General features: G+C 42.8%; 1 pseudogene; it reads left to right on the top strand.

Moving 5' to 3' along the window:
* Positions 1-339: 339 nt before the first annotated feature.
* LOC111171148 (lysine-specific demethylase 4D-like) lies at positions 340-3,088 on the top strand (annotated as a pseudogene).
* Positions 3,089-14,347: the final 11,259 nt, after the last annotated feature.

Genomic DNA, 14,347 nt, shown 5'->3' with positions numbered 1-14,347 from the left:
TTTTAAAATTTATTTAAATATTTAAATAAATTTAAAAAAATTATTTCACAGAAATTTGTAAAAATCATCATAACTTGATGATTTATGACAGTGAGCCATTCTGATGGCTGTGTAACCAGCACCTGGCTTCAGGACAGAATATTCACATTATTCTAGAGACTTCCTCACATCCCCACTCACAACCTCTCTCTCACAAAGGTAACCACTGCTCTGACTTCTAACATAGATTACGTTGCCTCCTTTTTCTCTTTATATAAATGGAAGCAAAGAATAGGTATTCTTTTGGGTCTGGATAATTTTGCTCAGTATTCTGTTTATAGAATTATTCTTATATTTTCGTGTAGTTCTTGTTTATCTTCATTGCTGTATTGTATTCCATTGTATGAATATACTACAGTGTACTTAACCATTCTAATGTTGACTGGCATTTGAGTTGTTTCCAGTGTTTGGCTACTGAAATAATGTTGTTCTGAACATTCTTGGAATTGACTTTCATTGCACAGACATACACATATCCTAGGCATGAATCATAGCATATGGGTAAGTTCAATTTTAGTGGATACTGTCCAAATAGTTTTTCAAAGTGAATGTAATGATTTCCATTCTCCTTACCAGAGTACAGGAATTTCCACTCTTCACAACAACACCATTTCTTGTACTGTCAATCTTATGAAATTTTAGCCTTTCTTTGAATATGCAATTATATTCCATGGTGGTGTTTTATTTGTAGTTCCCTAGTCACTATCTCCAAACATTAGTTTTCAACCTGTCTCTATTGTATTTTTTCTTAGCTTTTGTTTCCAATACTGCCCTGAAGACACTACATTTGGGATACCCACCCAGGCCTGGGTGGTCACTCACTAGACCTCAAGAGGCCAGAGCCAAGTGCCAACCAAGGACATCACAGACTTGCAGGCTCAGCCAGCATCAATCCTGAGCAAGGCTTCTGCCCAGTGTGGAGTCCCCTGCAGAATCAGCAAGCCTAAGAAATATTATCAACTCATTGCACTAAAGTCTACTGGGGGTTCCTGCTGATATAGTCCAACCCATTTTTGAAAAAGTAGTGTTTTCCAGCATCCTCACCTATCCAGAACATAAATAAAAACTTGGGAGTTTCTTGCTTATTAATGAAAGCTATGAAGTCTGCTATGAAGTCTAAGTCCAACTGGGCCCAGAACCCAAGTTGTACCATAATGGTATTTCATCCAACCAAAGAACAGTTTAATGATTTCAATAAATACATTGCTTATATGGAATCCAAGCAGGCCTGGCTAAGATAATTCCACCCCAGGACTGGAAAGCCAGAGAGACCTATGATGACATTGATGACATCTTAATAGCCGCTCCCCTCCAGCAGGTGATTTCTGGGCACGCAGGTGTGTTTACTCAGCACCACAAAAAGAAGAAAGCCATGACCGTGAGCGAGTATCGCCGCTTAACAAACAGTGAAACACACCAGACTCCATTCTACTCTGATTTTGAGGATCTGGAGCGAAAATATTGGAAAACACGCCCCTATGGTTCACCAGTATATGGTGCGGACGTCAGTGGCTCCTTATTCAATGAAAACACAAAGCAGTGGAACACTGGACATCTGGGAACCATTCAGGACCTGCTGGAACAGGAGTGCGGAGTGGTCATCGAGGGCGTCAACACCCCCTACCTTTACTTTGGCATGTGGAAGACCGCCTTCGCCTGGCACACGGAGGACATGGACCTTTACAGCATCAACTACCTGCACTTCGGGGAGCCCAAGACTTGGTACGCAGTGCCCCCGGAGCACGGCCGGTGCCTGGAACGCCTGGCCAGGGAGCTTTTCCCGGGCAGCTCGCGGGGCTGTAAGGCCTTCCTGCGGCACAAGGTGGCTCTCATCTCGCCCACGGTCCTCAAGGACAATGGCATCCCCTTCGGTCGGGTCACTCAGGAGGCTGGAGAGTTCATAGTGACGTTTCCCTATGGCTACCACTCTGGCTTCAACCATGGTTTCAACTGTGCAGAAGCCATCAATTTCACCTCCCCGTGCTGGATTGATTATGGCAAAGTGGCATCGCAGTGAAGCTGCGGGGAGGCCTGGGTCGCCTTCTCCATGGACGCCTTCGTGCACATCCTGCAACTGGAGCGCTACGAGCTGTAGCAGGACCAGACCATGGTGGACCACACGCAGCCCACGGAGCCCAGCAGCCAGTTCCTGAATGCCTGGAGGGAGGTCCGCGCTCCTGGGGGACCCGCGCTCCGCCGGAGGCACTGTCCATTCCGCAGCACCTCGCACCGCTGTCCGCCCGTGGCCACCTGCCATGGGACCCGCTGTCGAGCCCCTGTGGATCCTGCGTCCCTGCCCCCCTCACCGGCCTGGGGTTCTTGCTCTGCTGCCCATTATGGGGCTGCGGCTGCCTACAGGTCCGCGGAGCCCGGCCTGACTCCGCCGCTGACCGCAGGTCCATCTGCTGCGGATCTCCACCTACATGGACGATACAGTCCTCGTCGTCATCCTCGGGAAGAGGGGACTCAGGATCCGACTGTCCGGGCCCGGACTAAGAGGCGCCTCTCCTTAGACACAATGCACCCATCTCTGGACTTTGAAGCTCAGCTCCCGTTTGCTGGCGATCCCTTGATGGACAGCCCTGCATTGCTGAGCCCATGACTGCAGCATCCTTCTAAGCCTTCCGGGTGCTGTTGTGCCCCTGATCTTCAACACTTGGATCCTCCATTGGATCCCGAAAATCCGATGCACCCTGGCCCATGCCTGCCATCTCTGGAGGGTATTACATCCATTGTCCTTGACAGCCTCCCTTTGATTCCTCCCTACGTCCCTGGGACTGTGAGAGTGTTTCCCAGGGACGATGCTGGGAACTGCAGGGCCCCCGTGAGCTTCTGTGAGGATTTAAGTTGGGACCAGTCTTACCCATCTAAGAGTCTTGTCCCAGCCGCAGAGACCAGTCTCCCGCACACCCTTGACTGTGATCCCCTGGGGCTAAAGCTAGAGGCACCTGCATGTCTTGAGTCCTGCAAGGAATTCCTCGCCAATGCATGGTATTCAATCTGTGAGCCCATGACTACTGAAGAATTTGCTAAATGTGACTTTATCTGACCCTCCACCCCAGAAACCACAGAAGCTCCCAGCCAAGCAACAATCTGGGCTGGGCCTGTCCTCAGTGGAGATGCTTTATCTCCTAGAAAGAACACATTTCTCAAGTTGCCATATGCTTTCTCCTACCATGACAACCAGGGCTCCTAACAGCCTCTGAAGTGGACCTTCCCACAAGGACAGCTGCCATAGAATGTTGTACCTCTCAGGTATTCTCATTTCGCTGCTGAACTTTGATTGGCCTTTGGCTTCTGCCTTGGCTTGGATGGTATGGACACTGCTTGCTTCTGATGGCAGGGAATGGTCCAAACGTGGGGCTGCCTGGGCCCCTGGACACCAGCCGTGTACCTTGTTGCTTCATCTTCTGGGCCCTGCAAACTAAGGACACTGCATAGTGGCCATCTTGCACCCCTCCTAAGGCACTGTAGCTGTATGGGCAAAAGAGCCTGCATTTTCCACCACTTCTTTCTCTTCACCACAGACCATAAAAAGCTATAGTAGCAAGTTCACAGTGTGCTTCCAGCATTATGCATTCCAGTAAGATTTTTTCTTTTAATTGCCCATCTTCGTACAGCCTAAAAATATCTTTTTTTTTTAAATGTATTTATTTTCGGTTGCATTGGGTCTTTGTTGCTGCGCATGGTCATTCTATAGTTGTGGCGAGCAGGGAAGCTACTCTTCATTGTGGTGCGTGGGCTTATCGCAGTGGCTTCTCTTGTTGCAGAGCATGAGCTCTAGGCACACAGGCTTCGGTAGTTGTGGCACGTGGGCTTAGTAGCTGTGGCTCGCGGGCTCTAGAGTGCAGGCTCAGTAGTTGTGGTGCACAGGCTTAGTTGCTCCGTGGCATGTGGGATCTTCCCAGACCAGGGATCGAACCCATGTCCCCTTAACTGGCAGGCGGATTCCCAACCACTGCACCACCAGGGAAGCCGTGGAACGTGCATTTTCAAACGCAGAAAACTGACTGATTGACATCTGTAAAACAAACAGACACAGAAGGCACATGAGAGGCAGTGCAACACAACCAAAGCAGGATATTCCTTGTTTTTGATAAAGCAACCCTTTAGAATAGGAACTTTCTGGAGACACTGTGAAATGAATTTTCCTTGTAAAATTATCATCCATCTTTCACACGTTTGATAAATATGTGCAATCTATCTACGATTCCCAGATATGACGGCTCCATCAGAAAAAAAATAAAAAATAACGGTACCAGGTGCCATTCCTGGGCCTTGTCCCAAGGCAGCCAGTGGAAGAGTCTATTTTATTCTCTTCTCCCCTCATTAAACAATAACAGCGGCAGAGGAGAGCATTTGGATTTGAACAAATGGCATCCAATACCTAACATGCGAAGCAACTCTTTCAAGCGTTAGATCCTAAGTGTCTGATGGTCCCAAGGATCAGGAGGGCTTATTTTTCTGAAGACGGTTGGCAGCAGGATCCCCCGTCGTCACCATCCCAACGCTTACGAGAATGCGTCATTATCCAGTCAGCAACTGGGGGGGGGTCCTCTCAGCTGGGTTCTTCATCACCGCCCGGTGGAAGCTGTTATCCACATAGGACACCATCTGCCCCCGCGGCCCGGGCCAGGGTGTCTGTGCGCCCTCGGCCGCCGCCTCCCGCCTGCGCGCTCCGCCCGCCCGCCTCGGCCCAACCAGCCAAACCTCAGCGGCAGCGGCTCGGCGGGGCGAGGGTCGCGCGGCGGCCGGCGGCCGGCGGCCGGAAGCTCCTGCTTCCTCCGCCAACTTCGCTCCGCGCGGCCGGGAAGGCTCCCTCCGGACCCTGGCTCTACACGCCTCCCCGGCTGCTCTCGGGGACTGCGGCTGCAGGTCCTCCCGGCCCCAGCGGGCCGGAGTTATTTTTAGAGAGTTCGGTGAGAAGGTAGGCTGGCGGGGTGGAGGGCACCAGCCTCCCGCTCCTCAGCGCGCAGGACCGCCCCCTCCTCTCCGGGGCTCGCGCCGCCGCCCGGGGCCCCCGGGGAAGCACTCGGGCACCGCGGCTGCCGTCTGAGGACCGGCTCAGGTGCGGGCGCCGCGAAGTCGGGTCGCTTCGGCCGCCGTTCCCGCCGCGCCGAGGCTACGTCTACTGCGTTCGGCCAAGCCCTCCAACTGCTGCTGCCTCCCCTCGGGCCGCGCCGCCGCCTCCCCCAAGCGGCGCGCGCAGAGAGGCCAGAGCGCCGCCCAGCTGAGCCCTCGGCGCGTTGTTTCTTGGCAACTTTGTTCCCGGGCTGCAGGCGCCGGAGGGAAGGGGCCGAGGGCAGCCGGGTCCGGACTCCCGGCGGCGGGCGTCGCGCACAGCCCCCCGAAGAGTGTTTGGGAAGCGGCGACTCCCCTCCTCTTCCCCGCCAGTTTCTCCTCCTGCGCCTCTGTGCATCCCCGCCGCTCCTCGGGGAGCACATCAGTGATGTTTTATGATGTTTCACATACATTAAAATATTTAGGTCCTTATAGCACGCGGAGCCATACCGAATATTTTGTAATAACCTATAAGGAAAAAGAATATGAAAAGTTATATATATATATTTTTTATATATATATGGCTGAATCACTTTGCTGTACACCTGAAACTAATACTGACATTGTAAATCACCTATACTTCAAGTAAAAAATAATAATAATTCTTTCACAATACAGTGGACCATACCAAAAAACATTTAGATTCTTCAGAATTCAAAGATGCATCTTGATGGTCATGTCTACACGTCAAACTTCTCACATTGTCAAATAGCTAGATATTGTGATTGCTTATTTCTTTACTGAAGGAAATCGTCTCTGGGGGAGAAAAGAATATTCCAGTCAAAATCAGTTTTTAAATTCCTATAAAGGTTTCCTAACCAAGAGTCATCCACCTCTCCAACAGTTTTCCTTCTGCATATAAGAAAATCAGTTTTGTTGTGGTGTTAGTTTCTTCCAAATAGCTTGGACATCTGGAGTTTCATTCAGTTTATAGCTCCAGGCGGTGTGTCCTAATTGGTCTGAAAAATCAATCAGTAATAGTACCAGCCAGTGATTGACTTAACAAAGGGTAGTTAATTAAACTTTTCTACTTTCATTATTTCATTTAAGTGTCACAACCATTCTATCAGGATTTCTTGTTCAAAATTACCCTGCTGGTAAATGTGGGAGCCAGAAATCACACTTTTGACCAAATTAAAATCCACAAGTCATAAGTTTCCAAGCTGAGACAAAATGCAAGCAACATGTTCTCTAAGTAACTATGTTAATTGAGTCCACAAGCATTTTCTGGTAAATTTACAGTTCAAGGAACAATCTATCAGCTTGGGGATGTAATGGCTAATAAAACAACATCCTTATAAGAGATAATAAAAATTTTTAAAAAAACACGATTGTAAAAATGAAGAAATGTACACAATGCCACTTTGTCTGTCCCTCACGCATGATCTAGAAAATGCCTTTATTGCAACTCACTGATTAAAATGCATGAAAATGTGCATATACAAGACACAGTCACAAACTAAATATTCTCCTTTGATATCCTTTATCTCAAACAGAAATCACCATTAAAAATCAATTTCTGAATATATGAGTTAATAGGATTAATCTTTATAAAAGTGGGTCGGATTTCAGTCTTCTTATATGAGTATAGTAAGTTTTAAAATTTGTCATCCTACCTTTATTATTGACATCCTTGTATTTAAAAACAAAAAGTTAAGGAGAAGGGATTATTCTAAGTTCTTTGGAACTATTATCAAGAACCCCTTCCCATTGTGAAATGATGTAACTCTCATGTAATGATAATCAACACCAGAAAACAAATAATGCTTTTAAACTTTTATTTTGTAAAAAATATTTATTTGATCTGAATTTCTATACCACATGAATGGTCACTCTAATTTCTGATACTTATGCACAGTTACAAATGTCATTTTTCTGTAGACACATTCATTATTGCTTGCTCTGTCAGAGGTTTCTGAAGAGTCATTTACCAACACTCAAAAACAATTTTTTTCTCAGATAATTTACTGCATTATCTACTTATCTTTTGCCAAATATTCTCTAACGTACACACATATTACCACTTGTAATACATTTATATGAGTAGAACAAGATGCTCCTAACCCATTCTTAGGATCTACACTAAGTAAAAAATTACCTGATCCCTGGAAACTACTTTCTGAGTCCTTATAATCTACATAAAAAACCAAGGAATTCATAGATAATAGACCTAAAATTAATCATCAAATTATTCCAAAAATATATAGCAAGACAAGATGGCAAAATAATTCATAAAAATGGTTGAAAGAATGTAGTAATTTTTAAAATTTGACAAATGAGAGCATTGCATACAAACTACCGCAGTTTGCTGATAAATTAAGATTATTATATTATTGTTTGTTTTGGGAAAGTAGCATGGACTCCTCTTATGTAAACTGTGTATTTACCTAAGGAATATATATATATAGTCTTATCAATGCCTGCTGGGGAAGTAATAATGTGAAGTCAGCCCAAGATCAAGGCTTCCAAGTTTGGTAATGGAAGCTTTCAGAAGTCACTGTAGTCGGTGAGCTCCAAACACCATCACTCTGTTCTGGAGAAGAATGAATTTGGCTCCTTGAATCTCCTTATATTGAGTCCTTGAAGACCACACGCACTTCTTTCAAGTGAGTGCATTTCAGAGGTCTTTGGATGGGTGTTAATATGGGTAATTAGATCTCTTAAAATCAGAGGGAAAGATCTATTTAACACCCTGGCTAATCTTCATGAACACAGCTCCACAAACATCATCTCATCAAGAGACACAGATTTTACAACAAACCCACCCATGAATGCCACCTGTATATCTAAATTTCTGGACATCAAGGACTTTTACAACTTACAAAAAAGCTAGAACACATTGTTTCATCAGTTAGTGACTTTAGAAAACCTGTTGGAAAATTCGGAAATGTTTTACCTGAGGTTTGTTTATATTCTGTATTGGAGGATGCGCTTTATTGATTGATTTATTTTTGTATTTCAGTGTAAGACTTTAACGTAACAGCACTTTTGGCCACCAGAATGGAGATTTCTCCTGTCCCTCACACTCCATATCAAGCCCCCCAAGGCCTCCCAGCGAGAGCAGAACTGGAGATTCTCTGCCTGGCGCTCCTTATGCCAGCTAAGGGGGAACAGTAGAGAAAGGATGAGATGCCCCAGTTCAGCGACCCTCTGGGCCAAGGGAAGGGAAGAGGAGTTGCACTCAAGTGTGGAGTTTATATCGATTTATGTCTCAGTCCATTTAGTTCTCTGTTTATGGGGGGAGTTATTTGCCACCTTGAGCCAACCTCCATCCTAGTTACCAGTGGTTCCAAATATTCTTCGTGCAGTCACGGAAAGCCAAACTGTGGATTCTGAAGAATCAGCTCAGAGCTTGGTGCAGCGTTCTTAGAGCACTGCCTTGGCTATGCAGAAACCCTTGGGTCCAGCAACAGTCTGAGCTGGATGAGAGATGGAGGGAGGGAGCCCCATTTTCCAGGATGTCCCACTTTGTGCATATGCATGATTCCCCTAAGAGGTCACCATTCCTCTGCTTCCTTTGAGGTCTGGAAGTTTCCCTGGGTTTAGCTATTAAGGGATAGGGCAGGAGGTGCCTTTTGGTTCTGGGGCCATAGGACAGGGCCTCATCAGGAGGAGACCCAGCTGAGCAGGTTCCTTTTCATGGGGCAGAGTGTGGGCAAAATGGATTGTTACCTTTTGGAAGCAGCAAGTCCCCCAGTTCTCCTGGCCCTCCAACATCACTGCATGGAGTCAGTAAAATGCGGAAGGTGTGGACTATGGGAATTCGGAAGGAAGGGACGTGAGAGCCTAGTAGTTGTGGGAATGGGGGCAGAGCACTTTTTCTGTCAAGGTCGCTGAACAGAACATTCTTCCCTCTTTTTTTTTTTAATATGTTTATTTATTTATTTATTTATTTATTTGCTGCGCCGGGTCTTAGTTGCAGCATGTGAGATCTAGTTCCCTGACCAGGGATCAAACCTGGGGACCCTGCATTGGGAGCATGGAGTCTTGGCCACTGGACCACCAAGGAAGTCCTCCCTTCTTAAATTCAGAGAAAAAAAGCAGTGATGGGTGGAAGAGTTGCCTGTGTCCTGGGCAGTAGAGCATTTCTCTGGTGTTCTCCAGATACACCCAATCCAATCCTACAGGTAGACGAGTCTGCACATTTTTTTACCTCCTAGAATTTCTCCTATCAGGAACTCCCAAATTCCCCACCTGAACCGGGGGCTGCTGAGCTTTTTCTCCCTGGATTACTCTTCTCCTAGGTGAACCATGTCAGCACCATGACAAGGTCCAACAACTATAAATATCAACCAGCCTTCCATGTCTCTATGAAGTTAAATATTTGCCAAAGTGTGAGGATAAGAATATTTATTAGCAGTTTTCTAGCCGTAGTTACACATTTTAAATATTTGACATGTGGTATGTGGACCTCAATTTGTACTCTTGCTCTGACCTCATAAATATTTTTATTTTTTAAAAAATATTTTGTATTTTAAAAAATCTTGGTAAAGTATGACAGTCAGAGTAACCAGCTGGGGGTGCCCGGTACAAGTCGTCAAGTGAAGCTTTCCTTTGACACCCACCTCTTCCCATCCTAGTGCCTGCTCCCCGTCCAGCTTCTTTGAAAATTGCTTTTGTCCTCTGTAACTACTGATGAAATAAAATTTACATTTTAAGGCAGGACAAGAGAAATTAAACATAAATTTCCCTTTCAGTGTCTCTTTAGGCCTCCTCTCTCCACAATGTGCGGTGTGCATCTGCATTACACATTAACCAGAGCTTCTGATGCTTTTTACTCAGCTCTTCATAATTTTAAGTGTGATCATTTAAGATTAGAGGGTAGTGAATTCATAATTTTCAGGAAGTGAATATCTAAAATTTTGCATATGGTGGTAATAGGATGTGTTCCTACTACATCTGAACTTATCACTTGATGTGGTTCAGTGCAGGCCACCCCAAAATGTGCCACTTTGACATATTGGTTATACTTAAGAGCCAACCAAGAAGGACACTCTTAACCTTCATTGTCCCCCTGAAAGCAGGAAATAAATCTCCCATACAAAAGGTATCCTCCTGTTAACAGAATGTAGAGAGATATTCTAATCACCAAAGATAGGAAACTGAAAGCTAAGAAGGCTGCATAAACAAACTTTGTTAGTTTACTAATTTAATACCCTAAGACAAAACTTCTTTGTTTTGTCAATTTTTCACAAATGCATTTTTTCTTTGTCTAAAAGGTATAAAAGCTGGCTACTTCGGTCACTTCTCGGAGTCTCATTTTTCTGTGAGCTCCCATACATACGAATTAAATTTGTTTTTCTCCAGTTGATCTGCCATATGTCCATTTAATTATTAGAGCAGCCAAAGAATCTAGAAGAGAAGAAATAAAAATTTTTCCTCCCCACACACCCATTAACAAGATACGTGATGAATTAACTATGACTTGAGTCTGCTATGCTATGAAGTAATTCCCGGGGCACATAAAGCCTGATCATCACTGAGGTAGAGCAAAGGGAAGAAAAAAACAAATGGTAAGTGCTGATGCCTGATCATTCAAATCTTCCACCTTGAGGTGAGTAGGGGATGTGTGAAGAATTTTAAACCACTGATTCTCAAACTTGCCGGAGCGTTGGAATCATCTGAGGAGTTTTGGAAAACGGCGATGCCTCTGTCCCATCAGAGAAGTTCTGATGTAATGTTCCGGGGCATAGCCTAAAATTGGGGAGTTTTAGAAACTCCCCAGGTGATTCTAACGTGCAGTCAAGTTTGAGAACCATTGTCCAGATTTAAACCTAGAATGTTCCTCCGTTTCTTTATGTACATTCACCATTCCACAGTTTTTAAAATTAGATTACTCAGAACTTGATATATTGATAGATAATATGTTATTGATTAAACAGAGTTCCATATATACCTATATATAGCATGGTCTGGCACAATATTTCTTTGATTATACATCTAATTTCACCTGGCACACATATGCATTATTCTTTTTGAGTTGAAAATGTGGCCCCGTCCTGCCTGTGTTGCCGGATTGGCATTGACAGTAGTGTGTCTATTAAAGCTCTCTAACTTTCATGTACTGGGATCCTGACTCATTAAAATCAATAATTTTCATGACTCTCAGAGAGAGGGCTAGGTAGCATTGGTGCTTAAATCTTTGTCCTACCACCTGAGAAGCAGATTTTGCTGTCTGAGAGTAGGATACTGGTCACTGTAAACTTTGCTAAATATCCAATTTAACCTTATTTTTTAAAGTGTACTTATGTTGAAATGTGCTGAATAAGAATGAGAATTCTATCAGAATATAAGGCCACTGCTTCTAGGTTTCATCCCATTCCTGCTATGTCCCCTTACTGAATTAAGTAATTTAGTTGACCTCCATTGTCTATTGAAGGCCAAGTATGTGCCCAGGATACCATATGTTTCTCTCCATTTCTCTCATCAAATTGGTGGATGCTTAGATGCTTGGATACTACGAGACTGAAAATACTAAGAAAGTAAGGACAGTATTTTTTTAATTACTATATTCCCACTATCTTACACATGCTTAAAACGTAGAATACTATAAAAATGTGGTGAATGAATGGATAAATAAATGAAAGAGCAAATATAAACAATATTTTTCTGGCATTGACAAAGTTTTCCAAAATACAGGTAACATAATAGGACTGAAAATAATAAATCATAATGTCAACAAAATGTAAGAAATAAACTGATTTCCAGATTCGTAGGCCGAGGAAATTCTATTTATTTTGAGATTTGAAATGACTATACTGTAATTTTATTCTATAGGTTGGATTTTGAGATTTCCTCAGGCTGGCAAATATATATTAGTGGAAGATAAATATTCCTAGTGATGGGAAACAGAAAACAAGACTTAGAATGAGACAGTCAGGATTTACTTTTATTGATTTATTTTTATTTTTAAAATTTTTATAGGAGTATAGTTGATTTACAATGTTGTGTTAGTTTCAGGTGTACAGCAAAGTGAATCAGATATGCATATACTTATATCCACTCTTTTTTAGATTCTTTTCCCATATAGGCCATTACAGAGTATTGAGTAGAGTTCCCCGTGCTGCACAGTAGGCCCTTATTAGTTATCTGTGTTATATATAGTAGTGTGTATATGTCAATCCCAATCTCCCAATTTATCCCTCCCCCACACTTACCCCCTGGTAACCATAAGTTTGTTTTCTACATCTGTAACTCTATTTCTGTTCTGTAGATAAGTTCATTTGTAACTTTTTTTAGATTCCACATATGTGCGGTATCATATGATATTTGTCTTTCATGAGACAGGATTTAAATAGACATATATATAAAATCACTTAGCATTAGGTGATATAAACATCATGCACTGACAAAAACAAAACAGGTTTGCACTGGAAAGAGTGCAATCAATACACATGATTGAGAATTCACATTTCTAGAAATAGAATGATAAATATACCCTGTAAGAAAGAAGAAAAAGAAACTGAATAAAGAAGGAAACAAAGAAAAGAAAGAAACCAAGAAAGAAAAACAAAGAAAATACCTTGGTGTATGGTCATGGGATAAATGATGACTGAAATGTGAAAACATTGCATAAACTATAATGTGCTAAATTCCATGAAACTGAGAGTTCACTTCTTTCAGATACTCAGAGCAAGTGAAAATCTCTCAAATGAGTTAGGGGACAGGCTGATTTGCTCTAACAAAGACTGTGACTCAGAGGCTGGTTTTCTTTTTTCTTTCTTTTTTTTAGCGGGGGCTGCCCTGAGTGGCATGCGGGATCTTAGTACCCTGACCAAGGATGGAACACTGAAGTGGAAGAGGACCGCCAGGGAAGTCCCCAGAGGCTGTTTTTCTTTCACGTGTCCGTTCATATATAACAGGTAATCAAGAGGAAGATTGATATCTTCAATAACTGGCTTTTTTCTAAGTGCACAAAAAAGAGCTTATTGATGCCATCTCTTAGCCGTCCTGAGAAAATATCTTGAGCAAGGGGATCTAAGTGTAAGAAAATAATGTACTGTGTTCCAAAGCAGTTGTGTTCCACCCTATTGGGTCAAGATTAGGCACATGACACACCAAGCTTCAAAACTTATCTGGAAGTGCTGGATGCACATTAAAAGCTTTTCTTTGTTTGTTTTGGCTTGGTTTAGAAGACAAAAAATCAAAGACAGGAACAGCAGAAGAAATATACATGAGGTTATGTTCCATGAAAATAAACTGATCTTCAACAAGAACGATGTCATAGTGTTCTGGGTTAGAACCAGGAATGAGTTCTCCAGAAGAGTAAACTGTGCTTTTCACCATCGTCAAGATGTCGAGTGTTCACCTTTTCAGCATCTGGCTCCTAAGGGTCATGGACAAGGAATATCTACTTATCTTTGAATCTCTGAAATAGAAGACTAAGTCAGAATTGATTCTCTCTACTCTTGTCCCCTGTTTCATGTAGCCCTTCATTAACTAACAAATTTCTTTATCAGCTTCTTTTGACAAACTGCATCTCTCCAGGTGATCTCAGATTGTATAATTTTACTTTATTTGCTTCAACTCATCACTTCTTTCCATTTCCACCTAAAATTCCTGAGTGCTTTCTGTTGACACTCAAATTTCAGTGAGCAACAGTCATTACACCTTGAATTTCATAAGCTTAATTTTGCCCCTTTTCAAAGAAAGTTTTATAGCTAATATTCTTCTTATTTAGTTTGCATTTAGTTGTACATACCGGCAGAATTAGCTACTATGGGCCTTTGGACTTGTCTTTGATTGGAAGGTGAGGAAAATGTGTACTGGATACATTTTCTTAGTTATAATATCAAGAATTTCTTATTCTAAAGACGTTTCTACATCTTTCAATTTTGATGACCTTTATTAGAATTAATGCCATCTGGGTCATATTTACAATTGAGTAATGAAATCAAGGTGAGACCACTGGGAACATTGCCAGTTAAACCCATCATGTGAGTCTTCTCATCCCCAGAAGAGGTTATTTATTTAGCTGGTCACTTTTTTTTCTTTTTTTGTGTCAGAGATTTTTCAAAAGAAGATTCTTCAAAAAAAAAAAATTCTTCAGAGAAGATTATCGATAGAAATAAAAAAACGGATACAGAAAATTCAGCATATGTGTAGTTTAAACAGGGAGATAAACATGTAAAACAGAGAATGTATAAAGTGAGAAGAGAACACGGCCCATGATAAATTCCTGGGAAAGCTATAATTTTAAAGAAACATTAAGGAAAATGAGAGGAATAATGGCAAAATAAAGGAAATA

Source organism: Delphinapterus leucas, chromosome 7, assembly GCF_059928025.1.
Source record: "Delphinapterus leucas isolate spDelLeu-1000000601 "Yukka" chromosome 7, BTC_Dleu_Yukka2, whole genome shotgun sequence".
In the NCBI taxonomy this organism is placed as follows: domain Eukaryota; kingdom Metazoa; phylum Chordata; class Mammalia; order Artiodactyla; family Monodontidae; genus Delphinapterus; species Delphinapterus leucas.
The sequence above is the reverse complement of the archived record's forward strand: the minus strand, read 5'-3'. Positions and strand labels throughout refer to the sequence as shown.